The following is a 19,457-nucleotide window of genomic DNA, read 5'->3' as shown; positions in this document are numbered from 1 at the left end:
CTACCCCACTGCCCAGTATATCCAGTTAACATCATCATTGGAAACATGAGAAAGACAATTATTGCTATGACATGATATCTAACAATAAAAATGTGTTAGTGGAAAGAACACTGAATATGCTTGTATCTGATAATGTTACTGAATCCGTATAGATTAAATAAATATATTGACAGAAACAAGGTCAAAAAGTCAGAAGAAATGCTCTTTTCATATATTGTTGCTAAAATTCATTGGAAATTCAGATATATTTCATCTTGTAAAATTATCAACAATCAAGCAGATACTATGAATATTATAATATTGATATTATACTACTGTGTTTGGGTGTTTAGGGAAAGCTAGTAACTCTAGTGTAAGGATTGCCAAGCCCAAGAATGCTAAGCAGACACACTTCAATAAACTATTTCAACAGATGAGCTAAAGCCATTCTCCAATTGATAAATGGTCAAAGGATATGAACAGACAATTTTCAGATGAAGAAATTGAAACTATTACCACTCACATGAAAGAGTGTTCCAAATCACTATTGATCAGAGAAATGCAAATTAAGACAACTCTGAGATATCACTACACACCTGTCAGATTGGCTAAGATGACAGGAAAAAATAATGATGAATGTTGGAGGGGATGCGGGAAAATGGGGACACTGATGCATTGTTGGTGGAGTTGTGAACAAATCCAGCCATTCTGGAGAGCAATCTGGAATTATGCCCAAAAAGTTATCAAACTGTGCATACCCTTTGATCCAGTAGTGTTTCTATTGGGCTTATACCCCAAAGAGATACTAAAAAAGGGAAAGGGACCGGTATGTGCCAAAATGTTTGTAGCAGCCCTGTTTGTAGTGGCTAGAAACTGGAAAATGAATGGATGCCCATCAATTGGAGAATGGCTGGGTAAATTGTGGTATATGAATGTTATGGAATATTATTGCTCTGTAAGGAATGACCAGCAGGATGAATACAGAGAGGCTTGGAGAAACCTACATGGACTGATGCTAAGTGAGATGAGCAGAACCAGGAGATCATTATACACTTCGACAACGATATTGTATGAGGATGTATTCTGATGGAAGTGGATTTCTATGACAAAGAGACTTAACTGAGTTTCAATGGATAAATGATGGGCAGAAACAGCTACACCCAAAGAAGGAATACTGGGAAATGAATGTGAACTATTTGCATTTTTGATTTTCTTCCTGAGTTATTTTTACCTTCTGAATCCAATTCTCCCTGTGCAGCGGGAGAACTGTTCGGTTCTGCAAATATGTATTGTATCTAGGATATACTGCAACATATTTAACATATATAGGACTGCTTGCCATCTTGGGGAGGGGGGTGGAGGGAGGGAGGGGAAAAAATGAAACATAAGCGATTGCAAGGGATAATGTTGTATAAAAATTATCCTGGCATGGATTCTGTCAATACAAAGTTATTATTAAATAAAATTAAATTAAAAAAAAAAACAGATGAGCTAAACCAGCTTGCTGAAACCAAGGGGCATGTTAAACCTATTGGTGAGCATTATTTCTAATGGAGAGAAACTGAATACATTCCCAGTAAGATCAGGGGTGAAACAAGGATGCCTGTTATAACCACTATTATTCAACATTGTACTAGAAAGTTGGCTTTAGCAATAAGAAAAGAAAAAGAAATTAAAGGAACTAAAATAGGCAGTGGGGAAATAAAACTATCACTCTTTGCAGGTGGTATGATGATATACTTAGAGAATCCTGGAAAATCATCCATAAACCTTCTTGAAACAATTCAAAACTTTAGCAAAGTTTCAAGATATAAAATAAACCTACACAAATCATCAACATTTCTATATATTACTGACATAGCCCATCAGCAAGAGATAGAAAGAGAAATTTCATTTGAAATTATTGTAGACAAAATAAAATACTTGGGTGGTCTACCTGCCAAGACAAAACCTATAGGAACATAATTACAAAACACTTCTCACACAAATAAAGTCAGTCTAAACGGCTGAAAAATATCAATTACTCATGGGTAAGCCAAGCTAATATAATAAAAATGACAATTCTGCCAAAATCAGTCTACTTGTTCAGTGCATACCAATCGACTACAAAAATTATTTTATAGAACTAGAAAAAATAATAATAAAATTCATTTGGAAAAAGAAAAAAGTCAAGAATATCAATTGAATTAATAGGAAAAAAATACAAAAGATGGTGGCTTAGCAGTACCAAACTCTTTTATATAGCAGTGGTCACCAAAGCTATTTGGTACTGACTAAAACATAATATGGTGGATCAGTGTTTGATTAGACAATAAAGAGACCAAGGGCATCCACTGTATTCTTAGTAATGGCAGTAGTCTTGACTTTCCACTGTCTCATTGACTCTGATCTCCAATAATTCAGAAAAAGGGAGTGAGGCCAACAATTCATGCAGTTTTATGACATTTAAATCCAATATATAGACAAGTAAGAAGACATTCCCTTAGCATTTTATAATTTTTACTTACTGCAAAGATCTAAGGTGGTGGACAAGTTAAAAAGTAGAGGGATATATGTGTTATGAAGACATGAAATCATCATCAAAATGCCAAAAGAAAACAATCTTGTAATTCTGGGTAACAAACATCAGAGTAGACATAGATTATCAGACATGGCAGGGAGTCCTTGCAAGAAATGAAGTTAAAAACCACAATAACATTGATTATTTATTGGTGAAGATTTGTGTCTCATGAACTTTCATCATCAACATTATTTTTCCTTTACCTAAATGCAATACAACTTGAATGCACTCTCACAGCAAAAATTGACATTTACTAGACTATATCATTATAAGAAGAAACATACAGCACGTGAACAAAGGTGATTACGTGATGCAAGTGAATCAATCATAGGTTTAGATTCCATAAGCTAAATATTCACATTCAAGAAAAGGAGTAGGACCAAAGTAAGATGACTACCAAAAGATATAATGTCAATTGATTAGAGTGCTTCTCCCTGGGGGAAAAATGTTGCTTACTTGGAAGAAAAAGGAAGTGAACATATGGTTGGCAACAGTGGAGCAGAAAAGGAGTAGGCAGATTTTAGATATTTGGTATATAGAATTGCATTTATTTACCTGGGCAAGGACACACAAATATCAAGATTTGTTTGACCAAAAAAAAAAAATAAATAAAAGGGAGAAATTCAGAAACTACTAAATGAAACTGGACAATGAATTTGGAATAAGCAAAAAACAGAAATTAACCTTGACCATAGAAAGGTACTGTGATGGCAGGGAAGACCAAAAATACCTACTAGGACAAAGAAAAAATGTCCACACAGGAAAATTCTTTTTTTTTAAAGCTTTTTATTTATAAAATAAATGCATGGGTGAATTTTCAACATTGACCCTTGCAAAATCTTATTTTCCAAATTTTCCCCTCCTTCTCCCAACCTCCTCCCCTAGATGGCGGGTAATCCAATACATATTAAATATGTTAAAATATATGTTAAATCCAATATATGTATACATATTTATACAGTTATCGTGCTGCACAAGAAAAATTGGATCAAGAAAATAAAAAAAAAAAAAAAACTGAGAAAGAAAACCAAAAATGCAAGCATTATCTTTAGGGGACAATAGTGGATGTTAAATAAAGTAAAAGACTTTCAATCATTTCTATTAAAAAAAAAAAAGCAGAACTAAACAGAAAATTTAATCTTTAAACATAAAAATTAAGAGAAAATAAAATAAAGAAGGGAAAATATAAATTACTTAAAGGTTAAACTGTTTACATCCCTAGATGGGAAAATGATATCTGTAACTCTTGAGTATTATATCTGTTATTGGGGCAAGTAGAGGTGGGGAGCCATGTGAATGGTCTCTGGTGTGATGATATCAAAGAAAAAGACATTGAGGAATGAAAAAGAACTGTACTGAGAGAAGAGGAAAAAGAGGTATAATGGGACAAATTAAATCACATGAAGAGGCACAAAAGACCTATTACAATACAGGGAAAGAAGGGAAGGGCATGAATATTGTATGAAACTTGATCTCATCAGTTTTGGTTCAAAAAGGGAATAGCATAATTATTTAATTGGGTAAAGAAATTTATCTTAATCTGTGAAGAAATAGAAGGAACAAAAAGGAAAAAAAAAGGAAATGCTGGCTAGAAAGGAGGGCAGAAACATTGGAAATAGGAGTAAAAGAAAGGGGAAAGAGAGATAGAAATAGGGCAGGCAGTGGGCAAGGTGTGTTAAAACACTACTAAGGAAGGATGGTGGAAAGAAAGAACAAAGATATATAAAGGGGAAAAAAAAGGATGGAGGGAAAGACAAAGCTGATAATCATAACTGTGAAAGTGAGTGGGATGAAGTCTTCCATAAAACAAGTGAATAGAAGAGTGGATTTAAAGACAGAATTCTACAATATGTTGTTTACAAGAAACACATTTGAAAAAGAGAGAAACAGAGTGAAGTTAAAAAGGTGGAGCAGAATATATTATGCTTCAGCTGAAGGCAGAAAAGTAGGGGTAGCCATTCTGATCACAGATAAAGCAAAAGTAATAACCAATTTAATTAAAGGAAATAAGGTAGGAAAGTGTGTGGGTAATGAGATCAAGCTTTATACAATGCTCATCCCAATTGCTTCTTTCCCTGGATTGTAATAGGTCTTTTGCACTTCTTCATGTGAACTAATTGTCCCATTATACCTCCCTTTTCCTCTTTTTTTCCAGTACAAACCTTCTTTAACCCTTTAATGTCTTTTTCTTTGATGTTATCACATCAGAGTCCATTCACAACCACACTCTCCATCCATATGATGCTCCTCACTGTGTGTCCCATTAGCAAATACAATTTTCAATAATTACAGATATTGTTTTCCCATCTAGGGATGTAAATAGTTTAACCTTTAAATAAATATATATTTCCCCCCTGTTTACCTTTCTATGTTTCTCTTGGATCCTGTGTTTAAAGATTAAATTTTCTGTTTAGTTCTGGTTTTTTCAATCGAAATGATTAAAAGTTTGTTACTTCATTGAAGATCCATCACCTCCTCTGAAAGATGAATGCTGAGTCTTGCTGGGTGGTTAATTCTTGGTTGTAACTATAGATCTTTTATCTACCAAAATATGGTATTCTAGGCCCATCTATCCTTTATTGAAAAAGCTGCCAAATCCTGGGTAATCCTGACTGTTGCTCCTTGGTATTTCAATTCTCTTTGTCTGGCAGCTTGCATTATTTTTTCCTTGAGATTGTACTTCTAAGTTTTGCCACAATGTTTCTTGGGGTTTTCCTTGTGGAATCTCTTTTCAAAGCTGATTGATAGATTCTTTCAATAACTTTGCCTGCCTCCATTTCTAGAATATTGGAAAAGTTTTCCTTAATGATCTTTTGAAGAGTACTACCTAGGTTTTTTGTTTTTTTGGGTTTTTTTGGTCATAGCCTTCAGGTAGGCCAATATTTTTTAAACTGTCTCATCTGTATCTGTTTTCCATATTGGCTGTCTTTCCAATGATAGATTTCACATTTTCTTCCATTTTTTCATTCTTTTTAGTTTGACTGATTCTTGTTATCTCATAGTGTCATTAGCTTCCATTTGCCCTGTTGTAGTTTTTAATGTGTGATTTTTTCAGTTAGTTTTTGTATATTATTTTTCATTTGATAAATTCTACTTTTTTAGGAATTTTCTTCATACAATTTTTTTCCTTCCTTTTCCAAGCTGTGGACAATTGTTGACATACATATCATTTCATTTCTTATTTTTTTCTATCTCTTATTTGTCTTTTAAAGTCTTTTATGAGCATTTCCAAGAAGCTTCTTTGTACTTGAGACCAATACACATCATTCTTTGAGATTTCTTCTATGTACATTTTGTCCCTGTCTGTTTGTTTTAATCTTCCCTATCATCGTAGTAGCTTTCTATGGTCATGGTTCTTTTCTGTTTATTTCTCTTTTTTCCCTTTTCTTTTGGCATTTTCTCTTTTATTATTTTTATGGTTGAGTTCTGCACTTGGGATAAAAGGGGTACTGTCCTAAGCTTCCTGGCCATCTCTCAGTCTTGGTTTTGAGTACAGGGATCTCTTATTTTACAGGATCTTCCCGAGCTTTTTGGGAAACAGCCTGGTTTCACAGTTTGCCAGCAGAGCAGGGACTAGAAGTTACTCACTGATTTTCTCCTCTACTGAACCAGGATTGAGCATCTTGCTGATTTGCTATGATTAAGATCCTTTCACCAGCTTTCCCAGAATCTACATGATCTACATGGAGAGTAGTTTCATTCCCCCAGACTCTGTTCAGAGGCTTGGTTTCATGTGGTTTTTGAAGAAAACTGTGAGAGCTTGAGCAGCTTTCAACTTTATTCTTCTATCTTGGCCCTAACCTCAAAAGTCAGGAAAGTATATTTTATTAAAGGGTATCAAAAACAATGAAGTAGTAATGCCACTAAATGTATATATAAGTAGAGCAGCAAAATATCAAAAGAAGTCCTCTCTCTGGATGAAGATGAATTGTGAATACATCCAGTCATTCTGGAGAGCAATTTGGAACCATGCTCAAAAAGTTATCAAACTGTGCATACCCTTTGATTCAGCAGTATTTCTACTGGGCTTATACCCCAAAGAGGTATTATTATACAGACATATTTTTTATTTATACAGTTACATATTTATACAGTTACTTTGTTGCACAAGAAAAATAAAGTGAAGAAGGAAAAACTGAGAAAGAAAACAAAATGGAAACAACTAACAACAAAAAGAGTGAAAATGCTATGTTGTGTTCCACACTCAGTTCCCACAGTCCTCTCTCTGGATGAAGATGTCTCTCTTTGTCACTGAACAAGTGGAACTGGTTTGAATCAACTCATTGTTGAAGAGAACCATGTCCATCAGAATTGATCATTGAATAGTCTTGTTGCTATGTATTTTCACTTAGTTCATTTCACTTAGCATCAGTTCATATAGGTCTCTCTAAGCTTCTCTGAAATCATCCTGTTGATAATTTCTTACAGAAAAATAGTATTCCATAGTATTCATATAGCATAATTTATTCAGTGATTCTCCAATTGATGGACAACCACTCAGTTTCCAGTTTCATGCCACTTCAAAGAGGGCTGCCACAAACATTTTTTGCACATGTGGGTCCCTTTCCCTCCTTTAATATCTCTTTGGGATATAATCCCAATAGAAACAATGCTGGATCAAAGGGTATTCACAGTTTGATAACTTTTGAGCATGGTTCCAAATTGCTCTCCAGAATAGTTAGATTCTTTCATAGTTCCACTAAAAATGTATCAGTGTCCCAGTTTTCCCATATCCCCTCCAACATTCATCATCTTTTCCTGTCATTTTAGACAACCTGACAGGTGTGTAGTGGTATCTCAGAGTTGTCTTAATTTGCATTTCTCTGATCAATAGTGATTTGGAACACCTTTTCATGTGGCTACAAAGTTTCAATTTCTTTATCTGAAAATTGTTGGTTCATATCCTTTGACCATTTATCAATTGGAGAATGGCTTGAACTATTATAAATTTGAGTCAGTTCTCTATATATTTTAGAAATGAGGCCTTTACCAGATGCTTTGGATATAAAAATGTTTTCCCAGTTTATTGCTTCCCTTCTAATCTTCTGTGCATTAGTTTTGTTTGTACAAAACCTTTTTAATTTAATATAATCAAAATTTTCTATTTTATGATCAATAATGATCTCTAGTTCTTCTCTGGTCACAGATTCCTTCCTCCTTTACAAATCTGAGAGGTAAACTATCCTATGTTTTTCTAATTTGTTTATAATATCATTCTTTATGTCTAAATCGTAAACCCATTTCAATCTTATCTTGATAGATGTCAGTCTATGCCTACTTTCTGCCATACTAGTTTCCAATTTTCCCAGAAGTTTTTGTCAAATAGTGAATTCTTATCCCAAAAACTGGGTTCTTTGGGTTTGTCAAATACTAGATTGTTATAGTCATTGGATATTTTGTTCTGTGAACCTAACCTATTCCACTGATCAGTTTCACTATTTCTTAGCTAGTACCAAATGGTTTTGATGACAACTGCTTTATAATATCTGGTACAGCTAGGCCACCTTCATTTACTTTTTCCCTTCATTAATAAGGAATATATCTTTTTTCTCAGCAGTACATGGAACCTACACAAAAACTGACCTTGTATTAGGGCAGAAAAAACTCACAGTCAAATTCAAAAACATAGAAATTGTAAATGCTTTCTTTTCAGACCAAGATGCAACAAAAATTATATTCAATAAAGGACCAGGGAAAGATCAACTAAAAAACAAAAATTAAATAATCTAATTCTAAAAAATGAATTCGTTAACAAACAAATAAAAGAAACAATCCATAATTTCATCCAAGAGAATGGCAATAATGAGACAACATACCAAAATGCATGAGATGCAGTTCTTAAGGGAAATTTCATATCTCTAAAGAACTATATGAATAAAATAGAAAAAGAAGATGAATTGGGTATGCAACTGAAAAAAGCTTTAAAAAGAACAAATTAAATAGTGATTCATACCAAGAATATAGGACTAGTTCAATATCAGGAAAACTATTGTCATAATCAACCATATCAATAACACCAACAGAATTCATCTTACAATTTCAATAGATGTAGACAAATTACAGCACCCATTCCTATTATTTGGAGAGTATAGGAATAAAGGGAGTTTTCCTTTAAATAATAAGCAATTTGTAAGTAAAACAATAATAAGCATTATTTGTAATGAAAAGAAACTGGATGCATTCCCAATAAGATTGAGGTGAAACAAGGATGACCATTTATCACCATTATTATTCAAGAAATGTTGGTGTTAACAATAAGAAAAGAAAAATAAATTAAAGGAATTAGAATAGGAAATGAGGAAATAAAATTATTGCTCTTTGCAGATGATATGATTGTTTACTTAGAGAATGCCAAAAAATTATTCCAAAACCTACTTGAACCAATTACAGTTTTAACAAAGTTATAGAATATAAAATAAAACCACACAAATCATCAGAATTTCTACATATTACTGACAAAGCCTAGCAGCAAGACATAGAAAGAGAAATTCCTTTTAAAATAACTGTAGACAAAATAAAATATCTGTGTATCTAATTGTAAAAGCAAACCTAGAAACTATATAAATACAATTACAAAACAATTCTCATGCAAATAAAGTCTCATCCAAACAAATGGAAAAATATCAACTGCTTGTGGGGTGGCCAAATTAAAGTAATAAAAATGACAATTCTTCCTAAATTACTCTACTTGGTTAGTACCATACCAATTAAACTGCCAAAAAGAGTATTTCATAGAGATGGAAAAAGTAATAACAAAATTCACTTGGAACAACAAAAGGTCAACAATATAAAGGGAAATGATAAAAAAATAAATAAAAAGAATGGTAACCTAGCAATACCAGACTAAAAGTCAGCAGTCAACAAAACCACTTGATACTAACTAAAAATATAGTTGTGGATCTGTGGAATAGGTTAGATATACATGACACAATACAGTGCCTATAGTAAAGTAGTATTTGATAAAGCTCCAAACTCAGCTTCTAGTTTAAGAACCCACTATTTGATTTAAAAAAAAAATACCTGGGAAAACTGAAAAATAGTATGTCAGAAACTTGGCATAGACCTACATCTCAGACACCATACCAAAATAAAATCTAAATAGGTACATGATTTGGGCATAAAGATGTCCATCTCTATAATGAAAAAGGAAATAGCTTGTTCATTGAAAATCATAGGCAAAGGAGGGTGAGAGTAGAGGTTCTTTCTCTTAGTAATTGCTGACAAGATTCTTGGCGTAGACTTTCTTAAAGGCTAATTCTTCATCTGGATGATGATCATTTACCAAAGAGCCAGTGGAGCTTCAGTAAGGACCTAGGAACAGTCAATATAATATTTGCTGCCTGACAACTACAGGAAAAAATTTCAAGAGTAGAAGAGAGTTCTATAAAAAAAGTTTTTTGTTTTTTGTTTTATTTTCGATCTTATCAAGGCCTTTGATACTTTTGATAATGGTGGTTTGCAGAAAAATCATAGCAAAATATAGTTGCCCAGAGTTCATCAATATCGTTCACCAATTTTAACAAGTGGATAATGCATAATACTATTGCATTTTCCCAGTCTTCAGTGGAGTGAATTTTAGTATGCTTTTTAGTATGATATTTTCAGTGGAGTTGTCCGAAAGCTTCAATGAAGAGGGGAAAAAATGTCATCAAGGTCAGCTACCACATGGATGGTAATTTCTTTAACTTTAAAAGGTTGCAAGCCAAGACAAAAATAGAGGGAGAGTTGGTGAATGACTTTTTGTTAGCAAACAACTGTGCACTCAGTGCAGTCTCTGAATATGGATCAATTCTCTGAATCTTGTGCTAATTTTGAACTAACACAGCCAGAAATACACTGTCCATATGTAGAACCTTCAATTACATCAAAGAAATTTTGAATGCCATGGATAAGTTCATTTTCTTTGGCAGTACACTTTCCAAAATTGCATGCACAGATGATAAGATTGATGTATGTTTTGTTTGGTGAAGTACTAAGTGGAAGGCAAGTATAGGAGAGAACACATACTGGGCTGCCTATCAAACTGAAAATCTTACAATGCCATTGTGCTGACCTCATTGCAGTAGGTTTGTGAAACCTGAACAATACCCTAGTGTAATGCTAGGAAACTGAATTGCTTCCATTTGAACTGTTTAGAGATTCTGAAGATGACCTGATAAGATAAGATACTGACCTTTGAGGTCCTTTCTGCGCCAAATTGCCTAGCATTCAAACTCTATTGCAGGGAATGTAGTTCTGATAATCTGACCACATAAACTGAGTGCCAAATATATGCTTGCCTAAAAGATTATTTTACAGGGAACTCCCACAAGGAAAACATTCACATGGAGGTCAGAAGCAGAGATACAAGGACCTAGTCAAGGTTCTCTGAAGAGCTTTGGAATCAATTGTGAAACATGGGAGACATTGGCACAGGATGACCCATCATGACATATCTGCATCAAAGAAGGCTGAGAATTCTATGAGTAATACAAAATTACAATAACCCAAAACAAACACAAGATACACAAATTTTTAAAAATCTCCACTCTTAATGTTCATATAGTCTATTTGTGCCTGATCTGTGGTAGACTCTTCAGAGCTCATATGAATTGGTGTGATCAGTCACAGTAAATGCTGCATATAGTGATATCATTTTGGCCCTTGAAAAAAGGATAACCAATTGTTCTTGGATAGTGAAATCTCTTGTGGTTTGTAGGATTATGTTTTTAAAAGATTTTTTATAAATTACTTTTTTAGAGAATCAGAAGATCAAGTATATCTCTTCACAGACAACATTCTCAAAAAATATATATATATTATTACATGTATTCTTCCAACAAATGGCTTTGAAATCCATAAAGGTGGAGATATAACAAATTATTTTGTATATTATGTAGAAACACCCCTCAAAATATATTAACATAAGATGCAGGTTTAATCCAATATTCAAAGTTTCTCCAAGAATATTTTTACTTAACTCTTAACAGCTTGTATAATTTCCTTGTAATAGTGTGAGTTTCTAATTTAAACATCATTAAAGTTTAAGAAATACAAAGGAAAAATTTGACATTTGGGCAACTTAGAGCTGACCAACATGAAGTTTTCCTGAAATATTCTGGATTTCAATTTTGTATTTCATCTGAATAAAGAAAAATGCAAAAAATAAAATAAAATGAAAGACAACCGCCATTTGTTCTCCCTGTACAGACTGATACATTAATAACTCAGTGGCAACTGTAATCTGAGGAAGAACACGTTAGATATAACTTCAGAAAATCTGGGTTAAATTTCATGCTGTGCTATTTATTCATTTTATAGCCTTTCACATGGCATTTCACCTGACTGAGCCTTTTCTTCATTTGCAATTTTTTTTTTTTACTTAATGCAATCTATTTCAAAGATTTATGTGCTATGAGAAAAATTTCTTAAGCCTTAAAACACTACGTGAATGTGAATAATTCTGGCACAAAGTAAGGGTCAGGAATTATTTCTGTTTTATTTGAAAAAATAACAAACAAATTGTAATATATAGATTTAATGGAAAAATCATTGAACTACAAGAAATGATGAATATGAAAAATACAGAGATATGAGAAGTCAAATGAATTGATAGTATATACAAGATTTACAATAAGAAATAGACATTTCTCTATAGAGAATGGAAATAGAAAAGAATGAAAATAATAACAAAACTGGTACTGAATACTGTGCCATCATTTTAATGACTAAGCTTGGCCTTAAAGAAGAGATGCAAAAATTTAACTCCCTATTTTTTGCAGAGATAGTGAACTGTAGGTGTGGAACAATGGATAAACCTGTCAGACCTAACTGATATGTTAGTTGTGCTTAATTTGTTTTGTTAAATGGAATGGATTCTGACTGAGAGATAATATGAAAAAATGGAAAATGAAGGTGAGATAACAACAAAAGTTATCAGTCCTCTCTTGCTTTCCAAAGAGTAAAAGCAATTAACAGAAAGAACTTACTGAGGAGCATCTAAACATAGTTATACTATAGATTCATTCATAGCAATATTTATTAAGTGCTTCTTGTATGAACTCTCTGAGCTAAAGGACTTTATAATTTGATGAAGGAAAACAAAGTGCAAGAGGAAGTTGAACTTGGAAAGGTATGTGGGAAAGAGAGAAGAATGTAGAAGTTGGTTAGAAAAGTCCCAAAATAGTACATCCCAGTAAAAAATGAGCTGCTTTATTTTGGCTTTCACAAGTTAGAGGTTTGTAATTCATGACCCCACTCTGTAATTAGAGAACCAGAGGGTAATCATGAGAAAAAGTTCCAAGGCCAACGTGATCTTACTAGATGATGGGGTTATGAGCTTTCTGAGGAATAGTGGAGAAATCTTAAAGTAGTATAATTAAATGAAAAATGAGGAAATCATATGCACTCAAGTGAATAACTTCTAAATTCAACATAACCCTAGCAATTTAGGAAGAGAATACACTCAGATATGGTGTTTTCTTTTTGAAATGGATGGCTTTGTATTGGGAGTAATTGAAGAAAAGACCTTTGTCCATGAATTTCTGCTTCTACAATTTAATGCTTAGAAACAGAATTACAATTTTTCAATACTATATTTTTCTAGCTCATTGAAAATGTTGTCAACATATAAATGCATATTGCTACCTTAATGGTGCTCTTTAATGTAAATATCAACTACAGATTGAAGTGAATTACATAATTGCTTTAAAATGAGTAAGTTAATTTTCTCTCTAAATCTGATAAATTCCAAATTTGGTAAGCAATATCTCTTTGAATTTTCATTTTTAAATATTTTCCTAAACAACAATTTTCTTGCAAGTGTTTTTGTTTCTTATTTGTCAAATAATTGTATAACACACCTGTCAGATTGGCTAGAATAACAGGGAAAGATAATGCGGAATGTTGGAGGGGATGTGGGAAAACAGGGACACTGATACATTGTTGGTGGAATTGTGAATACATCCAGTCATTCTGGAGAGCAATTTGGAACCATGCTCAAAAAGTTATCAAACTGTGCATACCCTTTGATTCAGCAGTATTTCTACTGGGCTTATACCCCAAAGAGATATTAAAGAAGGGAAAGGGGCCTGTATGTGCCAAAATGTTCCTGGCAGCCTTGTTTGTAGTGGCTAGAAGCTGGAAAATGAATGGATGCCTATCAATTGGAGAATGGTTGAGTAAATTGTGGTATATGAATGTTATGGAATATTATTGTTCTGTAACAACAGGATGAATACAGAGAGGATTGGCGAGACTTACATGAACTGATGCTAAGTGAAATGAGCAGAAGCAGGAGATCATTATATACCTCAACAACAATACTGTATGAGGATATATTCTGATTGAAGTGGATTTTTTCAACAAAGAGAAGATCTAACTCAGTTTCAATTGATCAAGGATGAGCAGAAGCAACTACACCCAAAGAAAAAACACTGGGAAATGAATGTAAACTGCTTGCATTTTTGTCTTTCTTCCCAGGTTATTTTTACCTTCTGAATCCAATTCTTCCTGTGCAACAAGAGAATTGTCCGGTTCTGCGCACATATATTGTATCTAAGATACACTGTGACATATTTAACTTGTATAGGACTGCTTGCCATCTTGAGGAGAGGGTGAAGGGAGGAAGGGGAAAAGTCGGAACAGAAGTGAGTGCAAGGGATAATGTTGTTAGAAAAAAAAAATTACCCAGGCATGGTTCTGTCAATAAAAAGTTATAATAAAAATAATAATAATAATAATTGTATAACATCTACTTACCTGCCAATAAGAAAAGGGAGTCCAAATTAAATATTTTGAAGAAAGTTTATTAAAAAAAGAGAAGCAACATATTATTTTACAACAATTATCTTAGAGTGATCCAGGGTCTCCTAAAGGTTTTCAGTGTCTATTTTTTCAAGTTCATTTTCAGTCTTCATATGAGGAGCAATTTTATAGAGGGCCACTCCACTTCTCACATAAACAGAAATGTGTATATGTGCCACGTGTATTTTTCTTCTTTTTCAATGTTGTTGCAACATTGTCCTCTTTATCAGCTGATGTTTTCTTCTAGTAAATATGTTGGGAATGAATATCAAAACTTCCCTTTTGAGATTTCCAAGATGGTACAGTCAAGAATGAATCCTCTGAGGCTTTTAAAAATCCCCCTCCAAACAAATAGAAAATTACATTAGAATTGATTAGAAGCAAAGAAGCAACATGCCAGCCCAGCAGGAAAAATCCATCTCACCGAAATTAGTGGGGGGGAAAGATCTAAGAGCAGCAGCAGCAGTAGCCAGCCAGCCTCAAAGCAGAAGGCCTTCAGCAAAGCTCCAAGTCTGGGACAATCCACCAAGGAAGGCTTATCCTGCTGAAAACTAACAGCCCCCAAGCAAATGAGTAGTCTGTGCAACAGCAACTAGTTCCTACACCAGTAACCCCACACCCAGTATGACCACCAACAAAGCCTTAATTTAAATGGTGACCAGTAGTAAAACCTTTCTCCAAAAGTAGACAACAGTAATATCCTGCCTTTGGAGTGTACAAACAGAGAGACCCTGTTTCTAGCTGCATCATCTCAGCTCTAGGATTAACAAACAATACAATTTCAACTAAAAGAAGCCCTACTATCCTTTAGTACAATCCAGGAGCATGATCTACCCTCCAGTAAAAGCAAACAACTAAATTCGAAAGCTTAGCAAAAGCCAGAATTAAGACTCTGAGTTCCAGCAAAAAACAAAAACAAAACACCTTGGGATAATGCAGGGCCAGAATCCAATTCTCACATAAAAACAATGTCACAAAATAGCAGGGAAAAAATGAAGGGAAAAAAAAAGAAAGAAAAGGAAAGAAAAGAAAAGAAATTAACTATAAAAAGGTATTATGGTAACAAGGAGAATCAAGGCACATACTTAGAAGAGAACAATAATATCAAACTACATGTGAAACTTCTAAGAAAAATGTCATTTGATCTCAGGGTCAAGAAGATTTCCTGGAAGAGATTAAAAAGAAAATTTAAAAGCAAATTAGAGAATTAGAAGAAAAAATGGGGAAAGACATGAGAGTAATGCAAGAAAGTCATGAGAAAAGAGTCAGCAGTATGGGAAAAGATTAAAAAATTTATTGAAGAAAATAACTCTCTAAAAAAAATTAAATTCCCCAAATAAAAAAGGAAGCGTAAAAGTTCACTAATGAAAAGAATTCCTCAAAAATTAGATTGGAGCAAATGGAAGCTGATTACTCTATGAGGCATCAAAATACTACACAAGTCATAAATGTTTTTTTAAAAAATAAAATAAAATTTGAAATATTTCATTGGAAAAACAACCAACCTCAAAAAATAGATCCAGGAAAGACAATATAAGCCTTATTGGACTATATGAAAGTCATGATTAACAAAAAATTAAAAAACAAAACAAAACAAAGCAAAAATCTTGGACACCTTTTAAGAAATCATCAAAGACCAACCTAATGCATATGAACCACATGACAAAACAGAAATTAAATGAAACCACTGATGACCATTTAAAAGAGATTCTAAAATAAAGCTCCCAGGAACATCAGCACCAAGTTCTGAAGCATATATTAAGGAAAAAGAAATAACCATGCCAAAAAATAAAAAAAAAATCAATTCATGCTGCTTAAATCAGGATTGCATAATATTTGGAAATTTAAAGATCAAAGAATTGGTGAGCTTGCAATATGTTATACCAGAAAGCAAAGAATTAGGATTACAACCAAGAATCACCTACCCAGAAAAACTGAATATAATTTTCAGAAGAAAACTATTATTTAACAAGTTAGAGAACTTTCAAGCATTCTTAATTAAAAGACCAGAGATGTATAAAATTGTTTTTGATCACCAAACATAAGACTAAAAATAATCATGAAAAGATAAAACAAGGAAACAGTAAAGAGAAAATATAAGAAATCCAATATGCTTAAAGTGTTTCTATTTCTACATGGCAAGATAATATGTCTAAGCCTTAAGAACTTTATTACTACAACAATTAGAAGGAATATATATAGAAAAAGGTTATGGATGTAAAGTGATTTTGATGGGGTAATAAAAATTATATTGAGAGGAGTGGAAGAGATTGAATGGGGCAAATTTTCTGAGAAAAAAAGAGGCATGAAAGACCTATCATAATAAAGAAGATGATAGGAGATGGGCAAAATTTAAATCTTAATTTCATAAAAATGGGCTCAAAGAGGGAATAACATATACTCTCAGTTGGATATAGAAATTAATCTTCTTCTTTAAAGAGTAAGATCCCTTACTCCAAAAGCAGAGATCAACCATAAAAGTTACAAAAGAGAAAATACCAAAAGAAAAGAAAAGAAAATGAGCAAGAAACAGAAAAGAATCTTGACCATAGAAAGAAACTAGGAAAGAATAAAACAATTCAGATGAGGACAAAATGTTTACAGAGGAAATCTCAAAGACCAGTATGTATTGGACTTAAGCCCCAAAAGCCTTCTTGGAGATGCTCATAAAAGACTTTAAAAGGCAAATAAAAGAAGTAGGAAAAGAATTGAGAAATATGCAAGAGGGAATAAACAGCGTGGAAAAGGAAGGCAATTCTTTAAAAAATACAATTGGCCAAATGCAAAAAAAAAAAAAATTGAAAAAACAACACCTTCAAAAGTAGAATTATCAAATAGAAAAAAGATACAAAAGCTAAATGAAGAAAAATACACCATAAAAACTAGAATGGAGAAATGGAAGCTAATGAGTCTATGAGACATCAAGAAGCAAACTAACTAAAAAGAATTAGGAAAAAATATAAGAAAATGGAAAATAGCTCACCAGAAAAACAACTGATCTCGAAAATATATCCAGAAGAGACAATTTAAAAATTGGTCTACCTGAAAATCATGACCAAAAAAAAAAAAAAAAAAAAAAGAGCCTGGGTAGCACTCTTCAAGAGATCATGAAGAAAATCTATCCCGATATTCTTGAAATAGAGGGAAATATAGTCATTGAAAGATAGACTGATAACCTTCAGAAAGAGATCCTACAAGAAATATTGCTGCAAAATTCCAGAGCTACAATTTCAAGTTAAAAATACTGCAAGCTGCCAGATAAAAATAATTCAAATATCAAGGAGTAAAAGTCAGGATTATCCAGTATCTGACAGCTTCTACAATAAAGGATCAGTGAGTCTGGAATACCATATTTTGGAAGGCAAAGGACCTGGGGTTACAACCAAATATTCACTACCCAAAGAGAATAAGTCTGACCTTTCAGGGGAGGCAATGGATCCTCAATGAAGTAAGAGACTTTCAATCATTTCTATTGGGAAAAAAAAGGAACTAAACAAGAAAAAAAGCCAAAACAGAAAAAGAAAATTAGAATCAACTAAGATGCTACGTGAAATTATTAACATTAGGACATACTATAATCCCTTATAATTTACAGCGTATCTGTTACCAAAAGTACAGCAATAGAACATAAAAAAGGAAATTCTATTTAAAATAAATGTAAATAATGTAAAATACTTGGGAGTCTGTCTTATAAGACAAAATTGAGAACTATATGAACAGAAATATAAAACACTTTTCACACAGATAAAGTTTGACCTAAAGAATTAAAAAATATTAATTTTTGGTGGATATTCCACACCAATATAATAAAAATGATGATTCTACCTTAATTGATCCATTTAATTAGTGGCACACATATCAAATTGTCAAAATTCAAAATAGAAGTAGAAAAAAATAAAATGCATCTGGGAAAGCAAAACTTCAAGGATATCAAGAAAACCAAGAAAAAATGCAAAAAATCTCAAACTGTATTTCAAAGAAATAATCATCAAAACAATCTGGTAGTGGCTAAGAAATAAAGTGGTGGAGCTGTGGAATAGATTAAGTACAAATTATAATATAGACCATAGTAATTCAAAGAAATAATAAACTTTCAAACTTTTGGAACAGAAATTCATTATTTGACAAAATCTTCTAGTATAACTGGAAAACAGTATTAGAAAAATTAGGTATAGTCTAATATTACACACCATACACCAAGATAAGCATCACATAAAGGATGATGACATACTCAAACTAAGAAAGCATGGATTAGTTTATCTGTTAGATTTATGGACAAGGGATGAATTTAGCATCATAGAAAATATAAATAGCATTACAAAATGTAATCATTTAAAATGATCATATAAAATTTTAAGTTTTGCTCTAACAAAACAACTGCAACCAAAATTCTAAGGAAAGAAGGGCATTTGCAACAAATATCTAAGATAAAGTACTCATTTCTCAAATATATAAAGAACAGCGTCAAATTTATTAAAAATATCAATCATTCCCTGTAATGTCCAGACTAGCTCTCTGGAAGACCTTGGGATCAGCCCGAGTCCTTAGTCTTAGTGGAGAAGTGAAGGAGACAGGAGGGCTACAGCTAGTCAAAGATGGAGTCTGGAATCTAACATCTTCTCTTGTGTCTATGGCTGAGAGCTGTGATGTGATGACCGCATATTTCAAAATCAGCCAGAGTCAGGAATTCAGGTTAAGGGAAAAATCTTCAATCTTTATTCTTTTTGAGGTGAAGGGGGATTGCAATAGCAATATGGGCAGCTGTGACAGGAAGCCAGCCAGCAGAAGTGAAGGGGGATTGCAGGTAAAGGGGGATCAGTGGTGAAGAGGGGACGGGGGGGGGGGGTCACAATAGCAATGCCAGCAGCTGTGTCAAGAAACCAGCCAGCAGTCTCTTTTTCCACTTCCCTTTTCACCCCCCTGCCTCTACCCACCAAAATCGTCATTTCCTATACAACACGTCAGGACTTGCACAAAGAGGGGGTGGGGGCCATTCTTTCTCCAAGCATATATATTAATAGAGTATAGTCCAATTACTATTTAGTCTCACGTGCTTGGGACCTCAGTGCATCAACTCGTGCCTCAGCCCATTACACTGTGGTTGAGAGCTGTGACTGAGAGAGCTCTGTATCCT

General features: G+C 33.2%; 1 protein-coding gene across 2 annotated transcripts in view; it reads left to right on the top strand.

Moving 5' to 3' along the window:
- The window catches only part of KHDRBS2 (KH RNA binding domain containing, signal transduction associated 2), a 903,675-nt gene that overhangs the window by 656,404 nt on the left and 227,814 nt on the right, over window positions 1–19,457 (top strand). The window lies entirely within an intron of this gene.

Source organism: Antechinus flavipes, chromosome 4 (genome assembly GCF_016432865.1).
Source record: "Antechinus flavipes isolate AdamAnt ecotype Samford, QLD, Australia chromosome 4, AdamAnt_v2, whole genome shotgun sequence".
Taxonomy (NCBI): Eukaryota; Metazoa; Chordata; class Mammalia; order Dasyuromorphia; family Dasyuridae; genus Antechinus; species Antechinus flavipes.
The sequence above is the reverse complement of the archived record's forward strand: the minus strand, read 5'-3'. Positions and strand labels throughout refer to the sequence as shown.